This window comes from Typopeltis vanoorti, chromosome 4 (assembly GCF_054136105.1).
Source record: "Typopeltis vanoorti isolate ZY-2024b chromosome 4, IOZ_Tvanoo_1.0, whole genome shotgun sequence".
In the NCBI taxonomy this organism is placed as follows: domain Eukaryota; kingdom Metazoa; phylum Arthropoda; class Arachnida; order Uropygi; family Thelyphonidae; genus Typopeltis; species Typopeltis vanoorti.
In genome coordinates this window covers 134264205-134286348 of record NC_143552.1, presented here as the reverse complement: position 1 = coordinate 134286348, position 22144 = coordinate 134264205, and positions in this window count along the sequence as shown.

Sequence of the window (22144 nt, the reverse complement as noted above, 5' to 3'; positions counted from 1 at the left end):
ACTGCACGTTCTCGAAACTCTTCCTAAACCCGATAACAAAACTTGGCTTGGCATAGACTCGAACGAGTAGCCAATACTGACAAAGCCGATTTTTTTTTCTTTTTTTTTATTACAAAGCGCATGTGTTGTTGGGCACATTTGCCGCCTCTAACTTGGATATGTTTAATATTCAAAGACCTTGGAAACGATGATGCCAACCCCCCCCCCCCCTCTTCGTGTGGTACATATTGCAGCGAATGGCTCATCTAACTGTAGTGTGAACAGAAAGATACAGTCAACACTCTGTAAGGAAACCAGTTACTCAAATGATAAAGTGGTCAACACGGGGATGAGTTATCCGTCATATTCATGAAATAAATGGCCCTGCTCTTCTATTTTCGTTACGCTGCTCGACAGCTATATTCCGCTTTACCGCGGGAAATTGCGGGCACACAGAAAGAGAGAGAGAGAGAGAGAGAGAGAGATGAAACTTGCTGGCTGTTACTCAAGGGGAAACTTGGCGATGTGTTCGATGCAAGCCAACGATGGACGCAGTTCACGTTTAGAAGTAATGAAGTGGCAGCGGATGAAAAAAAAAAATCCATACAAAATGTGATCCATATTTTATAATGGTATTGACCATATACAGGGAAAGATAAAGGGATGATAAATATTTACTAGCTCTATTAAACATCTTATAAAACAATGCAGGAAAATGGCTTAGAATCGAGTTACTTAATGTTTAAAAGTTAGAAGTAAAGTTCTGATTATTTCTTGTGAAGTGCTTTAGTGTCGTATTCTCCTGATTCTTTGAGCACTTCAGAAAATGTTAATTCAGCTTTAGACGAGTCCCTATTTTAACCTTGTTTTCATACGTTTCATGATTTTTCTAAGGATATTCGATTTTGTTTCGCATTTTAAAGATATGTAAGATTTCTTTGTATGCCTTGCGTCTTTTTATAAACTATCTTTCGAGGAAGATTCAATGGATTATAATATTCCTTTTGTCTTTTATGAGTAAACATTGTTTATTCCTGTTTTAGGATTTTAATTTATTGATAGTAAATTGCTCATGATTTTACTTGCATGCGATTTCAAGATTTCCTGAGTTTCAAGATTCGTGTTTTGCTTTCACTAGTTCAAGATGAATGCATTTTTTAGTTTATTTTAAAGTTTATTCTAAGGCTTTGCCTCCAAATGATGAGAAAAATTCCACATTTTTTCTTATGATTTGGGGAATTGCATGAAATTATGAAATATTTAGAAGAAGTTACTTCAGCAGTATAATATATCCGAAGATCTAAACTGTTAGATAACTTTTACCAGCCAATGATTCGTTAAACAGATCCAGCATGGCTAACAAATGAAAAGTTTGACTGAATAGTGAAGCTAGTGTTACTAGTAGAGAAACTAGATAGATCTTCTTTGTTTGTAAAGTACGGATGCATGTTATAGTAGGCTGAAGTCTGTTCAAAAAATCGTTAAATACGCTACGTTTTTCTAAAGATTTGCACTTTAATTATCAATACAGCTATGTAACAGACCTGTAAGCGGATAAGGGACATGATAGTTAGGATAGAAAAATATCGTGAATCTTATATAAGATTTAATACTTTAGATACAATTTCTCAATAAACTTTCAGAGCTTCAAACATCACAATAAAGCCAATCATAATGAAAGACGCAAATTTCAAGTATAATATAAAGCCAGAGGACACGAATACATTATCCTAATCACGTATATGTTCGCGTTAATCCCAAGGCATACAAAACTCATCTTCTTCTTCCATATGTAGCACTAAGAACGGCAACATGATTAATGGCAAAGAGCTTCATCAAAGTGCAACATTTCTAATTAAGAATATTGTTTTGATAACTGTTGTGGGGCATTGTTTACCACAACACATCCACGCCTGAATGGCGATGATAGAGAAGGGAAAAAAGAATAAATTGTAGATATTTCTCTCTTTCATGAAGGATTCGTTTCTGTTAACAGTATTAAAGCGTAAGTTCCAAAGAACATAGAGAGTTGAAAGACATCGTTTATCACTGAAGTGAAAGTTAATCATTACCAACGTCGTTAATCATCTTGAATCTTCCAAATGGTTCTAATTTCTTCACACACCAAACTTCATTTACAAACTACGTAAAATGAGTATTTGCATAGCCTAGTTTAGGAGAAATTTAATTATAAGAACATGGTTGACTCTAATGAGTTTATTAGTAAGAAGAGAGAGGAGGGGAAAGAAAGAGAGAGATAAAGAAAGAACGAGAGAGAGAGAGAGAGAGAGAGAGAGAGTTAATACTTTCTGTCGGTATTTCGTTTGAGTTTATCGTCTTATGTTGAAGTGGTTGCTTGATAAAACAAGAATATTTTGGTGATACATTTGTGAGTTCATAAAATATTTTGGAGATTTTCAGACTAGATATACGTACTTTGATAACTGTAAACTTAAAAAACACCAGCATATCTCAATTAGGCTGTAGTGAATTCTGAATCCAATGATTAAACAATCACGATGAATGGTTTTTTATAAAGAAAAAGTAAATAAATATATATAACTAAAATGCATATTTCAATATAAGTTGTATTTAAATGTAATTCTGATAAATGTTTAGTCATTTTATTTAATATTTATATAATTATGCGAGACCTTTCTAATTAATTAATATTTTATTTAAATAATCACATAATTAACGGGCACTAGAAATTGTAAACATTAACAAATATTAAAGATATAATTAACTGGAATTTCATAAAAAGTTTAATGATTAACGAATATTAAAAATTTAAGCCATTAATAATTATCAACAAGAAGCGGTAATATCAAAATTATTAAGAAATATGAACAAATAGTGGAATCGAGGTGATAAGAATATTATGTAATGTATGTTTGGAGTTTTGCGAAATTTATATTTTATTTGTAAAAACAATAAATTTTAAGACTAACAAGTAATGAAAGTTTTACTTAATTTAATAAAAAAAAATGAGTGTATATAAACTAAAAACGCTATTAATTGTATGTAATCAATTCTTGATTGAAGATGTTAAAAAATTCATTACCAAATGGATATAAAGTTTAGCAAACAAGAAAGTCTATTCTTGTTCGGTAATATTACTTAATTCCCGAACTTGATAAGGATGCATTTATACACATATTTTTGAGATTATGACACTCGAAAATTTTAGCATTGTCGGAGATTTAGATTTCTGTCATTAGAAATATAATTGGCAAGATATTGTGACCAAGCAATTCTGTCTTTAATTAACCTGAATTAAGTAAATTAACTCTTTCACTACTTTACTCGTAATGTTATTAATTAACGCCTAGAGCAATTAGCAATGTTAACTTCCTCAATATTAAGGTAGATGAGAAAATGTTGAACAAATTAAGTTTCAAATTTTAATTATTATTTAGTTGAAGAGTATATTTTTATAATTGCATTGTTAATGACTAGTAGACTTGCTTTTAGACAGATTTATTATTGTATTTCTTATTTACTGAAATATTTCTCTATAACTATATTCATACTGCATTCTCTACAGTGATATATTTCTCGACCCAAACTGCTTTATATGCCGTTTGTAATGACCGAACGAGCTTTATTTCTCCGAGAAAAATTCTACAGAAGATAATAGATAACATGTTTATTCATAAAACCTGTTCAGAAAATATTCGTGAACTATCTTTTGTGGGTGCATGTATGCACATAGCATATACCCCCTTTCATATCCGTTATGTTTGCACTTAGTTTCTTAATTGAAATAAGTGACAAATAATTGCTTCATGGGAAATCGCTTCTTTCTAATTGCAAGTAACGCCAAACCGAAAAGTAATTTATCCTTTTATAAAAGCCTTTAGTTATTCGCTAATTTAATATTTCGTCAGATGTTAGTGGAACACAGATACGGAAGCATACTAACTTCATTAGCCGGATTGTAATTATTCTTGGGGAGCGAGTGGTGTGTCGAAATCAATTTAGGAATTAGAACCGAAAGGTCCTTGTAGGCTTTTGTTGTCTTTCTTCTTTGCAAACCTAGTGGGATGAACTTTCAGAGAAAGAGAAAAAGAAAAAGAGACAGACAGAGAGAGAGAGAGAGAGAGAGAGACGTAGATTTTTCATTAGAGTTTACTTTGAGCAAGTTCACGAATTCTCGGCAAAGTGGAGAAAATCGGAGATGCAACAAGGAAAGACAGAGAGAGAGAGAGAGAGAGAGAGAGAGAGAGTCGTTTCTCCATCTACGAAATTAGATCTGTAATGTCGTAACTTCACACAGAGCTCAAACATCCGTGCAGATACAACACGAGCCGGTAGTAATGGAAACTAGAACTACAACCTGAAGCAGTCACTCGGATGGTGTTTGCTGAACGGAAAATAGAGGCAGTGACGCGATGTCAAAATAATCCCGATTGGCCAACGATTACATTTCGTCGCTTGTAGCCTCAGGATAGTACATTGCCACTGTATAAACTAAACTAGAGGAAAAGAGGATGTTGCTGTTAGATACCTCCTTAGAGAAGGATGTGTGGAGAGTGAGAGAAATAGCTTTCGAGGTAACTATCGACTTTATCTGAAAAGGTAGCCACTGTTTGATTACAATCTTGAACCACAATCGGGTAAAGAAAGAATTTTTTTGTAAGTTTGTCAAGGAGGGGAGGGGGAATTCAAGAAGTGAAGTGACGAGCGGAAAGTTTGCAGGGGCAATTGGAGATTCTATTTTAAGTACCTTTGGGGAAATTCACCGTATCTTACTGTTTACGCTTATAGTTATAAAATTAATAGCTCGCAGGTTTCGTAAATAATAAAATTTTTGATTAAGAAGAAGACAGACGTATTACATAATTCTGTCAAATTATTTATCTTTTCTTTCGAAGAGAATTGTATTAACTATAAAAATATAGACAATTCTATTTATCTTTAGAGCAGCTGAACACTCTAATGGCAATTTCTATATTTGGTCTAAAGAACACTGTCTCCAGCGAAATTTATACCACATTTTTGCATCGTTTGACATAAAATGATATTTTTTGCGTTATATAAAGTCAATGAATATCAATATTCTTTCCGTGGAATTCACGAGATAAAATTTATTTTATTTCTTATTATTCCTAATAATATACATTAATTATTATATATTAATTTTTATATTATATCTTATGATATATTATATACTATGTGATTTTATTTTAAATTTTATATAGAATTTTAAATGACAAATTTAAAAATTATTTTTATAAGAACACCTATTCTGTATTGTTATGCTATTTTTACATAAGCAATCGACTCAGCCAAAATGTTTTTTTTTTTTTTTTTTTTTTTAGGATTCGTTCCCGTGTGGTGGCCGGGATAAAAATAGTCAACGTAAATCCATGCGTGTCGTAAAAGGCCACTAAAGTGGACGCTGAGTTTCGAGAGTTCGCTCTCTCAGGTTTCTTCCGGAAATTTGCTCCCGGTGAGGGGGTTTGTCCTGGGAGAGTCTTTGGGGAGGGTGTTCTCCGGCATAGCCGTGAGGGGGGGGGCCCTTGTCGGTGGATGCTTTTACCCGGAATATGAGGAGTTCTGCTCGATGGTGGTGGGGGGATCCGTCACTGAGTAGAGCCAACGCTGAGTTGGACGATCTTTCGGTCACTATTGAGTAGTCTAGGGATCGTTCTAATTTTTATCTACGGCTTTTCTTACGTATCAGTCCCAATGTAGCTCATGCATGTCGTACGAGGCGACTAAAATGGGTATCCTGGGAGGGAAATGGATGGCAACGCGTAGCCAATGAAGTTCTAACTGAGGCTCGGCTATTACTGTTACCCTCCTGCCATGATCAGAGCGTTATATAGCTCAATAATACCATATACTTTCATCGTCCTCTACAGATAACGGGGAATATGAAAAGCATTCTTGCTTCGCCCATGTAGCTAGTCCTTTTAAGGACTTTTTTTTAATTAACTTTTAGTGCTTTGGAACGATTTTGTGTATTTTATTTTTTTTTTGATTCTACGTATTTTGTTTATTTTTTATGAAGTATTAATATTATTTCGTTCGTTCGATTTTTGCATAAATATTTACTTGGAATTGATGTCATCTAATGATATTCAGGTATTAACTGATAAATTAATGCTCAATGAATCAATAACACGAATGAAACATATTTTGAACCCTTTTCATAACAGAATCTACTTTGCCTTTGAAATATGAGATATAAACCCTAATATTTCCAGTATTTTAAATGAGATACAAATCTGTTTCCACCACAAACAGAGTTATATCTCATTTAATTGTGTAAAGTTTCTGTTAGGATATTCAGAAATTGTTTAATTTATATGCTAATAACCCAAAAGTAAAATTGGAATTTCGCCTATTTATAATGATACTAAGATACTAAATATGCAGTTTCAAATTCCAGAAGTTAAAGTTAACACTTGAAGGAAACAACAATGACAAATGAAAGTCCCTGAATGCATGAGATTATTCTAGAAATTATTTTTAAAAATATGATTTCTAATATATAAATATCACATGTGATCACTTAAACATATTTCTCTTAAGATGTGGTTTAAAATTTTATGCACGAAACCTTTTTTGTATTATGATTTATTAATAAGTTATCCACTGGAAATGAAGATTAATTTTTGTCTCTGCAGCTTTCAAATGTACTTAACCATTACCCTAATAGACTCCTGAATGTTGTCGTTTATTTGTCTAAATATTTGGCATAGATAGTGCACTCAATTTGGCTAGAAATTTTAAAAACACTTTTAAGAAAAATATCCAGGAGTGAGTGCTCGAAAATGAAGTTTATCATAATGAAATCTTAACTTTTATGGCCTATCTCATGAGATGTATGACGTCACTTAATCTGTTGCTATCGCTGATATTTGAAACAGAGTGAGGCGTTTTAGCCTATTCGCTTTCCAGAGGTGTGAGTTTTGTTTTTAGAAGAATTTCGGCCATCTTTAAACAGCGGATTTACTCAAACATTTTTATATTTTATTTTTATTTATTTTATTTATTTATTTATTTTTCATAATCACGAAACGATGTTTATATTAATCTTGTACAAACACTGGTTTTGATAGTTAGGAAAATGATAAAAATAATACATCGGCACATTGAGTTTTTCACATGGAATTATTTATTTATTCAAGTCACTACACGTTTCAAAAGTCTCTGTACGTTTATTGAAATAAATTAATTAGAATAAAAATTATAGGTTAGAGTTGAAATGCAAGCCATGGTTTCTTGTTTTGTTCCGGTCAAAATTTAACATTTTCAGTATAAAATCTAATTTTTAATTTAAAATAACTTTAATAAAAAAATCTAAGTGAAATGTGTATGATAACAGACTCTAAATTTTATCATAAAATAATGGCTAATAAAATAAAAACAGATAGTTAGCAGTAACACCATTTATTATTAAGTATCTCAGAAAATTAAATTTTTCGAGTTCCCCGTGTGGTTGCCGGGATAAGAATAGCACCAATGCAAATCCAAGCATGTAGTAAGAGGTGACTAATTGGACGCTGAGATTCGAGAGCTTGAGTTCGCTCTCTTAAGGTTTTTACCTTAAGGGAGCAATTTGAGTCTCCGGGGAAGGTGTTTTCCGGCACGACCCGATGAGGGGCTTTGTCGGTGAATCCTTTTCCTCGGAATATGAGCGGTTCTGCTCGGTGGTGGGGGAGCCCGTCACTGAGTGGAGCCAACGCTGAGTTGGACGGACTTTCGGCCACTATTGAGTGGTTTAGGGATCGTCCTAATTTTTAGAGTCGGCTTTACTTAAAAAAAGCACACTCCAATTACTGGAGCAACAAGTTGCTGACTGATGAAACGGATCTCTACAAATACAAAATACCTAAGTCCATCCTGATTTCAAGAAATTATCTATAATCACCTTGTCCTCTCAGGACGAGCATATTGCTCATAAACGTTTTCCTTCACTGTATCCATTCAGATAGGGGGAATATGAAAAGCTTCTTGCTTCACCCTTGGAGTCAGTAAACTTGAAGTATTGTGGTGTAAGATGAATTTTATCTTTTCCCTTAAGATGTGGTTTAAAATTTTATACACGAAACCTTTTTTTCCCTTGTGAGACTACCGCTCCACTTATTGGAGGTCTGAAGTGGCTGAAAAAGTTCCATGTTTGGTCTCTAGAGTATGGTTCCCGGACTATGTAAAAATAAATAAAAAAATACAAAGAATATATAGGAAAAAAATCCTCAGCCCAACAACGGTACAAATGTACTATAGGTTTAGTAATAACCTTTTGTCGGTGGTAACCACATAAAAATTGAGGTGTGGTACTATTGTTACTAAGTATTTTAAAGCATTGTGTATGTAGAACGAAATTTGGTAGTGGTGAAAAAAATAGAAATAAAATATTTGCATTCACACATTGACTACGTATGTACATGTGCGTGTGCGTGTGTGTGTGTGTCGAGAAGAGTGTTCCAGAGGACAGGGACAAAAGAATGAAAGAAGATAACGTGTAGAAGTTGGTATGGTATGTTTGGAGTAAACAGTAAATGGATGTTGACCAACAGCTGCTCGTATGTTTATGGGTTTGAGGGAAAACAGAAGAATAGTGTCAGCCAGTTTCGGAGGAATAGGGCCCCTGAGAATACTTGTCGTGGTACAGAACGGAAACAGTAAGTCTATGAGATAGTGACTGGAATGAGTCCGTAAAGGGATACCAATTAACAGAATCGCCCTCCTACATACATAAAATAAATCTTTGTGTTTAAAAACATTACGTGTTTAACAACTTTAAAATGATAAAACAACAAATAATATTAAAATACGAACACCATTAAAATATAAAAGGTATGCAGATATTTTATTGTCTTTTGTCACAAAAACAGTTTGCAAAGAATCTAGATCTAGTTCAAAGAAACAAAGTATGGATTGAGGGATTTTCATTCATGGTTGTGTTCTGAGTAAATATTTTTTCTGTTTATTTAACCCAATAAGTTTACCAGATTAACGGTCGGGAGAGAGAGAGAGAGAGAAAGAGTATTGTCACTACCATTTGTGATTCTTGTTAACTCATCATCGGCCCTGTTATCAATTAAATGTTGATTATTTGTTTCACGTATGAAAACTTTAAAACTCCCTCCTAAATGAAAGCATTATTTTAACTTTATTTAAGGTGACTTATAAGAAAACTATAGGCCAACATTTAGTTTTCTTCCAAAGATTCATCTCTCCAATAGAATATCGCGCTTTGAAGAGATAAACAAATCTGATAAACAGGAACAGGTCGAATTTTTTAAGATTTCTCTGCTTGTGTATTCAGGGAAAAATACAAGATTCCATGCTAACAATCTTACTAAAGGTCCATCGGCTTTCTTTAGCATCACCAATAGTAGATGAAAATCCAATAATTCGATAACATCCATAATTTTGGATATCTCATTTTTTTTATATGGTTTAAGAATATATGCAAAACCTCTCAACTGGAGCACTAGTTTCCATTAAAACATGCCTAAAATACGAAAGAAGGAAAAAAGCATAAAAAACGATCATTCTTTACTCCTTAGATACTCCCCGGGGAGATTTAGGGAAAGAAAGTAAATAACTAGATTTGCTTAATCGATAAAAAAGAACTGCTTCTAAGGAATCAATCTCAATTAAGACTTAGTTTCTTTTTTGAACAGACTCGGGGAACTAGTCAAGCCTTATGCACATCAATTGCTATTTCGTATTCAACATGCTGAGGATACAAGAGATTTTTTTCTTCTTTCGGTTCTTCTTCTTTTTAGCTGAATGACAGTACTTTCATGTATGGCCACTTTGCTTGTGTCGGAAGTAAAGCAGCAAGAAAAGTGTAGGAAGACGTATTGCAATCTAACATTGGAAAAGAAATGCATGGAAGACCAATACGATTTAGCTAAGGAATTGTAGACTTCATACAACACGAGAAAGAGCTTCAAATTCCAATTATTACAAATTCCAATAGAAAAGATGCGCTGCTTTATTTTATTTTTTTCTTTTTGATATCGGATAGATGAGTGCTCTAAATAAAATCAAATGTACTTCTTAACAAGCGGAAAAATGCAACTCATTCTGTAGGAAATGATTTGGGGAAGAAAAAAAAAATAAACCAGATTTGCCAAATCGCATTCTACTGTTTTCTTGAATTATGTTCTTTTACATATGCACAAAGAGATTGGCACTGTGCCGATTAGCATTCGTATGAAGCCTTACATGGAGCTGCTAGAAATATTTGCATGTGAATAGGTTTTGTCGTGTTTATTTATTTATTTTTTCCCCACTGAAATGTCTTCAGCATCGTGAGAGTGGTTTAGAGTCTGAAACACAATAAAGGATAACTCATGAAAATAATTTCTGATGCTGGCTTTAGCAAATGCAATGTGTTATGGCAATTGCAATTTCATTTCCTTACGAAAAAACAAGGAAGAAGTTGGATTTAGTTTTAATTTTTAAAACTGCAAATAATACGGCAAGTTTTTCTTTCTAAGAAGGTCATTTGAAGTATTTCCTTCCTACTTTTTAAATAATAAATCCATAAATTTGTATTAACTTTCAGAGACATGTAAAAATTAGATTTTTAAATTAAAAATTTAAAATAACTTTAATAAAAAATTTAAGTGAAATGTATATGATATTAAAATCTAAAGTTTATCATAAAATAATGGATAATAAAATAAAAAAAGATAATTAGTAGTAACACCATTTATTATTAAGTATCTCAGAAAATTAAAATTTTCGAGCTTAGATATTGTGGTATACTTTTTTCCAGAAAAGTATTTATTTCCAAATAAATATTAATTGTGTGTGTGAAACTGATGAAAGTGTGGATGCATCAGGTTCTGACGCTTTGACTGTGTGCGGAAAGCGGGGAAAGAGAAATCTTCCCACCTGGCTAAGCACACTGCATACATATGTAAATATATGAAAAGTCTGGAGGCAACGTGTGATGTCTGTACACAAATGCCAGAAGCATCGGGAATGTTACATTGGTGAATACGTTGCCTACTAAGATTGTTGGCATTAGTGAAACCTCGCTCTCATAGGAGCTGTAATAACTGTAATCGAGTTTAAAGAGTATTTTAAAGAAGAAACGAGACAAGAAAGGAAAAGTACTACTAATGATATTAGATGATCTCAGTCCAGTTAAGAAACTCATTAAATATAATAATAATTATTATTATCCACAGAGCAGTGAGTTTGACGCTGGTGTGAAGTAGAGGCTAACGGGATTAAATATACGGTGGTATGTTGTTCCCGACCTGGTAGTTCAGTTGCTGGGACAATGCAATGCATCGCCAAATTACTCTGATGGCCACTAAATGTATAATCGTAATGGGCGACGTAAATTATAAAAATACTGTTTGGTTAACAAACAAACCCCATGATCAGGATAAGGAGAATTTTTCTGAGATGTTTTCAGACAATTTTCATGCAGCATGTGAAAGAAGGAACTCGAGTATAAAGAGTGCTGGATTTGGTCATGGTGTCAAGAATAGGTCTCCATTTAAGGATTTAACCACTTGTTGAGAGTGATTATGGACCTGGGACGCATGAAAAACTTAGGGGAATGCTATGATTAGTACCACTTACAGAATGGGAAGGATATCAACAAGTGAAAAGGAAGGTAAAATGTGGCAGTGGAAAGCTGAGATGCATAAATGATGCTGCATCTGAATGTGTCCTTAGCGTTTGTAGAACAAATACGATGGAAGTTAAAAGGATTTGCAAACTTATTAAACAAAAGATAAATAGGAAGAAGATGATATGGAAGGAATATCCTGATAAAAAGGATGAGATGAGCTACGAAATATGTAAAGCGCAGGAGAGGAAAATGACGAGTATGGAAAGCAAAGTTGGTGCATGAAACAAAATTGTCCAATAAGGGCAAAACAAAAGACATTTATTGTTATGCTACAAGTAAAAGACAACATGAAAGTGGAACAATAACTTTACTGAATGCAAGTAGCACGCTTGTGTCTAAAGTAAAGCAATAATACCAATAAAGAGCACTCACTTCGCTAAGATTTATCATCTTGGTGTAGGTGACATGGAACACATTGCTGCTGCATTGGGTGATGATGTGATTATGCTTGTGGAAGCTGATGAGGCTAAAAATGTCGTAGTTATAATGCTTGATAAAGTTGAAAGGTTACATAGCGAAGATTGCTAATGCAACTCGGAGGAGATAACTGCGATGTTGAAACGAATCGCTGACGCGTGAGAATAAGAAGATCATTTTGCTTCTTCATCGCGAACCCAGAACCTCCTCAGAACCGAAGACCGTTATTCTGCGATTTCTTTGGTTCTGAGGAGATTACAAAGCTGTAGATATGATGAGTACAATAATTATAAATATGATATCGGCAGAACGTTAGTTACTGTGAGTATGTGGACTACATACGTGGTAAACAGGAAGAGGAAGGGTGATATGATAGAGATCTTCAAACTTCTGAAAGTGTTATAGGATATCGGATTATGAAATGTTTCGTTATACTGAAGGTCACCAATGGACACTGGAGCATCCTGTGCAAGTTGAGTTTTGTGCTGTTAAGGAAGGGGATGAGACAGATAGATTTATCTCTCACAGACCTTTCAGGGAGTGCATTTAGTGTGAATGAGTTTTAAGAGAAGATATAATAGGTGGCGTTTCCTCATTCGATGAGTTCTTGACTTCTTGGATGTCTCTTTTAATAAATAATAATAAGAAGAATATTTCGCTTTTGTCTTTTTTGTAGACTACTAGAATTCTGTCAGAAATTTTCGTTTGCATTCTGGAGTTGCGAGTGGAATTACAGTGAACGCGAAACTTTTTCCTCTTTTTGAAAAATAACAAGTTCTTTTTAACCACTTCTAAACAAGACGAGGCACGGCTGAGTAGTCGATTGAGAAAAAAAAATCTCGGTTTGAATCCTGTTGTCATTCTCATACAGGGGTAAGGATTTTCCACCTTCGAAATAGAGAAATTGGATTACGAATGCAGGCAATTGATATATATGACATACGGGGACTACCACATAGTTGTAACTTATTACCCTCCAAACTAACAATAACAATCACAGCCAATAGCAAAGGGGACTTTTGGAATTAATGACCTGACTGGGCATCTCAGAGTTTGCATAAGGTTGAACTGCGTTTAAAAATTACCAATAGCAGTCAACGAATTTTAATTCAAATAATGAATAAACTCGTTATGGCGACAACATCATTTGTGTTAGGTCTTGATTGGTCACCTATAGTCACAGAGGTATAGACCAATATAGTTTATATTTCTCTTAGTGAATTTTAGCAAACATCTCACATAAATCTATCAAATGATTTATTCTCGGATATTCTTCATGCACATCCCCAACCCTTTTCCCAAAATATTTAACCCGTAATGCACAAGTACTGTGAACTAACGGTTAGATAAACCAGATCCTTACTATAGGCAATGATTATGGAACTTTTTCACATTCCAAGCCTGCAGTAAGCAGGGTGATTATCCTAGTCTCTAGAAGACTATTCGCATTCATCTGTTACCAACTGAATTTCACTAAGTTTCTGACAAAGAATTTCACTGATTTCACTGTGTGCATCATACTACATTTCATTAACATCAATGCAATAGCTGTCTTTAAGAAGAAGAATCTCCGATAAATGGCCATAGAAGAAAATATAAGCTAAATAGAACTACCATTTATATTTTGATGATATTTTCATATTAGATATTTCTTATATTTTAAAGAAAGTTACTAACTCTATTCTATACCACATTTCATCAAAATCTGTCATGCAGTTGATTGCATGATTGCACTAAATATTATTAAAAATATGCGAAATAAACTGGCGGTTTAGAATTCAAATATCAATTGAATTGCATTATAAAAGCCAATATCAAAATAAAAATTATACCGGAATTGGTTTCTGCGATTGAAATAGTTCGTTTCAATGAAACCTATAATATATTTATTATAGGTTTCATTGACTTAAAATAAAAAACTCAAACAGGAAAATACCAAAAGATTCCGAGGCTCAAGTAGATCCTAAACTATAAAACCGATTTGGGTTTAAGCATTGATATTAAATTCCTGAATAAAATGCGTCTTTTAGTAAGAAATTCCGTGTTCAAGCTTAAAACAGACTGTATTATTACATAATTCGTTTTGCTGTTCGACAAATTAAGAAACTTTTCATAAAGTTTTCATAGCGTATGAATATAAACTTCTCTTGTCTTTTCGACAGACACGTAGTCTTCCAAATCGATCCTCCTCCAGGCAATTTGTCCAATACACGCTAATGATCTATTTTAGGAACACCAGCTTTGCAACACAATGGATTTTGTCTTCCCAGAAGGCATAATTTTCCATAGTCTCTCATATGGAAACTATATAACGAGTATCCCTATATATGGTCTTAAATCTTTGTAATTCTTGTATTGTACGTTTAGACAGGTTAAGGGAAGGTTGCGCTATATGTGTGACTAAGCCAAATTACGATGCCTAAATTTCAGGTTATGTTAAAGTAAAACAGGTGATTAGTATCTAATCACCTGATTATAAGCGGATTTTTATTTTTTTAAATCCATTTCCGTATTATTAATTTCATAACCGGACAAAAGAATGACGTCTTTCCTGTTTTACCAAAACCGGATATACGTCAACCTATGACGTCGAACTGGAAACACGTCATCCTATTGGACGGTTTCTGAAACTAATGAAATTAATAATACGGAAACGGATTAATGCCATAATGGCAACAGATTCCTGCCTAACAATGACTGCTATTATAATAAATTGCGATGAATCTCTAGAAATGATGTGTATTCATATAGAAGAAACTTAATTTTTATTTATTTTTCCTCCCACACAATACTTTCCTTTGTTTTGTTGCAGTAATGTGATGCAATTCAGCATCTTAGTTCTGTTGAAGAGGATTTGGTATTGGTCGGAAAACGAGTATTCCCAACTTATGAATGTGAATGAAGAAATTTACCCTGAGTTGGTGCTTTGTGTATTTATTTGCCCCATGCACGTTCACTACAAGTGCACCTATCTTCTGGAGTGATGCCAAGACATGACTCTCTCTCTCTCTCTCTCTCTCTTTCTTGCTCCCTGAACAAACTCCAAATATTCAACTGTAGCGAATTAGAACGTAGGGAATAAATTCTGGATGCATGCCAGGAAGTGACTTAGGAAAAATTTGTAATATTCAAGTGTGTTATGAGGTATGAAGTTACACCTTTCCGTTTTTACGACTTCCAATTTTTCACCTGAAAGGGTTTCTCTTTCTTCTTCTTCTTCGGGGTGTATTTTCGATTTGTGATTTGTTCCTGATTTTTTTTTCTGTTACTTTTGTAGATCAAGCAAACATTACCAATATTGGTATGGAAATGTAAGAAAAACACTGCCTGTTATTTGAAGAAATAGTGAACATTTTTGCCTTATGCAATGATTCATCTACCAAAGGATTCATCTGATTTAGAACATTTCCGTGTTTGTCATCCGTATCGAAGAAATTCTGTCATAAAAGTATGTAAATTGATCGGCGAGCGAATTTTTCAGAAACTCAACCTGGAGTTTACCTTGCAAATGTGATTTTCGTATATGATGTTTTTATACAATTCAACTTTATCTTGTTCAGCAGTTCTCGTAAAAAAAAAGAGATAACAATTGCAAATTTAATGAGAAAAGAGCACAGTTTTTCATGATAAAATTATAAAATTTCTATTTTATATATAAAAATGGAACAACACGTGTAACCAGGCAACAGTATCGAAGATTATATGATTGTTTGCACAAATAAATTGTTATTAAGAATTGGGATTGATTTTTTTTTTTTACATAAGGAAGGTTTTACTTCATCAAATCAGAAACCTTGATAACAGTTTTGTAAAATAAAACCACGTGGGATTAGAAACATGGTATGGCAGTAATTGTCTATCGTATTTTTGTTTCTTTTCACTATATAATCGTCGGAAGAAATTAACTGAATTACCGATGAAACGTAAAGACAGAGACGAACTGCCTACCGATTTCCAAAAGTTCAAGCTAAAAGCGTTCTGCTTACTCTTTGGGAGAATAAAAGGTATTACATTCATTGTTAGTACCGTAGATCAACTAAGGGTATTATAATCCTGGAAACCCTACTCCAACGCACGACACATCACGTGATGTGTCGTCCAATAAGCATGATGGAGGTCACACACCAGGCGAGGAAGTTCACTACCAATTAAATAATATTTATAAAACGTTTATGCGCACACTGGAATTTGGAACCGCAGCCTGTTCGTTAGGGAATGGAGACGCTGATTCCATAAACCAGGCCTGCATTTTAGCCAAATGCATGTAACAAGTAATAAATATAAATAAAGCATTTTGATTGGTGTTTTTATCTGCTGCTGATGCTATTACTTATTCTTTTTTTAAGGATAAAATCAATTTAAAGGCAAACTTACAGAGAATTTCTCAAAAATACTTTTAGCAGTTTACAGGGAATATTTTATATTGTGTAGTTTTATATAATATTTGTTTCTCATTTTAATAATCAACCCAAATTTAATTATAACGTGGTAATACACCATTTTATTATTTTTATACTAAAATTAATAAAGTTTTGGTGTTTTTTTTTTTTTTTTGACATTTTCAGAGGGAAAGAAGAGAAGGGAGGGTAATGGATGGCAATGCTGTAGCCAATGAAGTTCTAACTGAGACTTGGCTATTGCTGTTACCCTCCAGCCATGATGATCAGAGCTTTAATAGCTCAATAACACCTTATCCCTACACTGTCCTATACAGATGACGGGGAAGATGAAAAGCATTTTTGCTTCGCCCCCCCTTTAAGCCAGTCCTTATAAGGATAAAGGACATTTTCAGTTTTATTTTATATCCAATGTAATAATATAATATATAATTGCAAATACAGTACTACCATTGTTTCAAATTTTCAGTTTTATTTTATATTCATTGTAATATAATGTAATTGCAAATGCTATAATTGTTTCAAATATTGTACGAAATTATTTTAGTTAGAAGTGAATGTACGTAATATTTTGCTATGAAATTATGGTTATTTTCCCTTAGCACATTGTTCTAATTCCTGACCTAATTATACTCCACCACAGGCAGATATTAATATATATTATCTGCTCATCTCGCCTGACTATCACAACCATGAAAAGTCAACTTAGAGTACGTAATTAGGACACCGTTCTAACAAATAGGACCGAAGGACTTTCCCAGCACGTTTCGTGTTTTATTACACAGAGAAATTTATGAAAAAAATATTAAATTCAATATGAAAATAGAAGACATGCACCTAACTTGAATACTTCTTTTATGCATTGAGTAGGTTGTTATTAGGAAGTAGTTCGAGGGTTCTCCCTATCCACTCTTTACGATACAGCGTATTCTCTCTCTCTCTCTCTCTCTCCATATATATATATATATATATATATATATATATATATATGTGTGTGTGTGTGTGTGTGTGTGTGTTGAAAGTTTTTTACTTTGGTTCACGTTAAAGATACGAGGAAATTTTATACTTGGTTGTCATCCTTTCCCCAAGGAAGCAATTCAATGTTTTGCGAGTGAAATATATTCACGTCTGAGCTACTTGCATATAGAGAACAATGACTTCGTATCACTTGCCTTAGAATGTATCCCATAATGCAAAACACACAGTTTACGGGCTTGTATAATGCTATGCATAATTGGAAGGGCCACTACCCAGACCGGTTTCGACCTTTATTGAGGTGTTATCAGTGGGAGCCAGACCCAGTAGAGATACCAAAGTTGAAGTAATGCACGTGTCATATCTCAAATGCAAGTAGCCAAAAGGTGATAGACCTTATTAATAAAAATCTATGGATGAGAGAAAGAAGTCGAAAGTTTTTTTTACCTTAGTTATGCATAGCATTTTTACACGTCGGAAAGGATGTGTGCTTTGCATTATGGGATACATACTAAGGCAAGTGATGTGAAGTCATTAGTCTCTATATACAAGTATCTCATCAGACGTGAATATATTTCACATGCACAACACTGTTTTGCTTCCTTGGGTAAAGAATTGAAAACCAAGCATATAATTTCTTGTGTGTGTGTGTGTTAAAGATTCCAAGAAGAAATTATATACTTGGTTTTAATCCTTTACCCAAGGCAGCAAATCAATGTTGTGCACGTGAAATATATTCACTTCTGAGCTACTTGTATGTATCCAGGTATATATAGGTGAATTCGATAGACTGAAGTGTAGTGACTAATATTGAGTTAGGGAGTTAGAATTCCATCCGAAGTAGCAAAGATAAGAAGTTAGTGTTTTATTATAACGGTTAATTTTTGCCTAATTTACGGTAGAAACAAATTCGAGCTCTTCTTTGAGAAAACACACTGCGAATTCAGCATGTAAGTCATCAATTAAAACGCCTTTTGAATTTTCTTTTATACGAGATAAAACTGGATAATTTGAGCACGTTTAAAAATAAACAACTATAAAGCTGTGTCCTTGACGGATTGAAGTACAAGTTTTTGCGACCGAGAGTCAATCTTCCTACCCATCAACCCCAACAAACCAACAGAGAGAGAGAGAGAGAGAGAGAGAGAATTTAAGGACATTACTTGGGCATTAACTATTTACAACCAAATTTTTACTTGTCGTAAACTTTAGACTGTATTAAATTTTGAGATTGAATGTAACGTCACCTGAGTTAGCCTAGGGAATTAATTTCGGTGCTTTTTACAGAAAATCGTATTAAGAATGAAGTCATCCTTCATTAGTTGTAGTCTTAATTAAGTTTTTGCTAAGAGCAACCACTCCAGATGTCCCCATAAGCAAAACAGACAGCCCCCTGGAGAGTGATGGAAGATGTACATGATTTATGCAGTCTATTATGCTCGAATGGATTGAACAACATCCGGATATCGATAAGCTGACGAGGGTAAACGTTTCGAGACATCGTATGCAAAGGTCGGAAGCAACTATTTTTATACGGTTGGCAATCATGCTGGGGAATTTTAAGATGTTAAGAGAAGGTTAGACAACGTATTGGCTAAACGAAAGAAAAAAAAATGCAAAGGACATTATAAGAAAAGTATAAACAACTGTTGTTTGAACAAGCTGTTTAACATGTAAAGAAGGATGATTTGGGAATTTTTAAAACCATTTCTATTGTAAAAAAAAAAAAGCTTCAGAGCTGGATCGCCAACAGTTATAATCAAACGCTATGTTAGGGCATATTTGGTACCAAAAACCACTTCATTGTTACCAACCTTTTCTCCTTAAAACTGAGCCTCAAGAATGAGAGATTTTTTTTACGAAGGAGATCAAAGTGGTCCCGAGGTCTATCCGTCGAGAGGAGATCGTTAATATTCGCCTCCCAAATTCTCTTCACATCCTCTGCCTGCTTTAGGAGTGAGAATTTATAATGCACAAACAAATCGGCATGCGTATTGATAATATAAACACGATATAAAATATTCAGAGGAGACTTGCATCTCACACTAGCTGAGATCTGCTATTTAATTTAATAAAATTGGGGGGGGGGGGGGCAGATCTAAAACGAAATTATGAAAGATAGATTCATTACTTCCTTATCTATCTATAACAATCTATAATGACTCCAAATATTTCATTCTTTCTATTATTTTTCTTCTTTTTTTTTCCTCTTCTATTTCCGTTTGTACTCTTCCAACTTCCTCTTCCATCCTCTCTGACTGTTGTTGCAACACTTTCTCTTTTTCTGAGTAATTCCTTTTGTCTTTTCCTTTCAAAGAATTCCGTCTTCACTTTTCCTCTTCTTACCTTCCTTTGTTCGCTCACTTTTCATCGTCACTCTACAGTAGATGTACAAATCCAGCACGTAGTGTAATAAATGCGCACGAGGTTGGATCAAATTAAAGAGTCTCTGTGGGAAATGAGCTACAGATACGCGGTCGTCTTTGGGTCCTGGTGTTTTAAAAAATTCATCTTAATTTTGTTTTGAATGTAGCAAGATAGATTTCTTAAGGAATCCCTAGAGAAGTGACAGAAGTAAACACGGTAGTGTGAAAGAAAATATCAGGGCAATGGAAGCAAATGAAAAGAGATGGGACGAAAAAAGAAAGAACGAAGGAAGGCGTAAATATATTAGCAATAGGAAATCCTACGGGGTCACAGCAGGGATCTATTTCTGTATGTGTGTAATCAATTAGCGGATGTATCTAAATCATTAGTACCTATTCCAAACGAGCTGATGGTTACTCTAAATAAAGTAACAGTTTTTTTCAAAATATTTACAACCCTTGCCAAATAATTAGTGTCTTCCACAAATATATTAGCGACTTGTGTATAAATTATTAGTGCTGTCCTAAATAAATTATTAGACTAACTTAATTTCAGGTTGTACGAAACAAATTAATATTTTGTGTCAAGTAAATATTGGACTTATGCCAAATAAATAACCGAATTCTGTGCTAAAGAAATTAGTGTTATTAGTGTTTATGCCAAATAAATTAGTTTTATTAGTGTTTATGCCAAATAAATTAGTGTTTATGCCAAACGAATTAGCGTTATTAGTGTTTATGCCAAACGAATTAGTGTAATTAGTGTTTATGCCAAACGAATTACTGTTATTAGTGTTTATGCCAAACGAATTACTGTTATTAGTTTATGCCAAATGAATTATCAAATAAATTCAGTTAACTCAAATAAATTAGCGACTTGTGTCTAAATTATTCGTGATGTGTCAAAAATATTTGGTTGTCTTTAAATAATTGTAGTCTGTGCCAAATAAATAATTATACTTTCTTAAATAATTGTATTCTGTGCCAAATAAATAATTATACAGAAAGTATAAGAATTTTTAAGTATGGCAAATAATTTAAAATTTATACCAAATAATTGAAGTATGCCAAATAATTTTAAAATTTATGCAAAATAATTAGAGTTTATCCCCAAATAAAGTAGCGACTTGTGTCTAAATTATTCGTGCCACCGTGCCAAACAAATTATTGCATGTCTTTAAATAATTTCGGTCTGTGGTAAATAAATTAATGCATTTTTGAATTATGACTTCTTTAAATAATTGAAATCCATGCCAAATAAATGAATGTTTATTTGGCACAGAATTATTACGCTTCCTTAAATAATTGAAATGCATGCCAAATAATTAGTTTATTCTGAAATAAATGAGTAACTTGTGTCTAAATTATTAGTATGTGCCAAATAAATTTGAACATCCTTAAATAATAGCAATCTGTGCTAAATAAATTAGTTTACGCCAAATAAATTACACTGGTGCCTAAATCATTAGGTCAAATAAATTAGTGGCTGTATATCAATCGTAACGTCTATCGTTAAATAAACTGTACATGTAGAATATATTATTCAGAGCTTAATTCGCAATGCTTATAGAAAGGCATTGTGTCTGTTTTAATCAGTAGATTCCATGTGTATCTTTGTATACGTCATTAGAGACTGTGTGGATTAAATTTGCTTTGTAGAATACATTGGTGTCTGTTTGTATGGAATACATTGGAGTCTCTGTGGAATACACTTGCATCGGTGTGAATTAAAGTTCACTTTAAGGGTATTAAATCTGCGTTTGTTACTTCATGGAATTTGTAAGGAATAAATTTCATTAGATAAATCTGCCTGTGATTTAAGCATATGAAAGGAACAGATACACTTTTATTACATGGATCCATCTAAAATCCATTTGTGTTTGCATATATTGCATTAATTATATTTGTTAAATTAATTTTCCTATGTAATAAGCCAATAAGCCATTGCTTATTTCATAAGTATCAGTGAAATGAAATATCAGTGAAACGGCAGTAGTTTTTTCTCTTTGCCATAGTGTATTATGATTGTCAATTGCTGGGTTATTCTAGCTATATGCTAGAATGAGAAAACCTCAAGTTTCCACATGAGACTGGTTAACTCACCTTCGGTTAAAAAGGCCCGATAAAAAGACCGCCGTGTCATAAGTCACATTCGAACGCAGGTCTTCCCAACCGAAGGCATCGTCTCCGAATGAGCTACTCTGACTCTTAATGTGTACATTATATTGGACCAATACCTGTGTGGTAGTTAAAAATGAATTACTGCACTTAATATCCACGTGCACTACAAATCGAGCACGCCCAATATTTGGACGGATTTTACAGAAATGTAGCATACTAGGTACGACTTTTCGCAAATGGTATTGACTCCATTCATTCTGCAC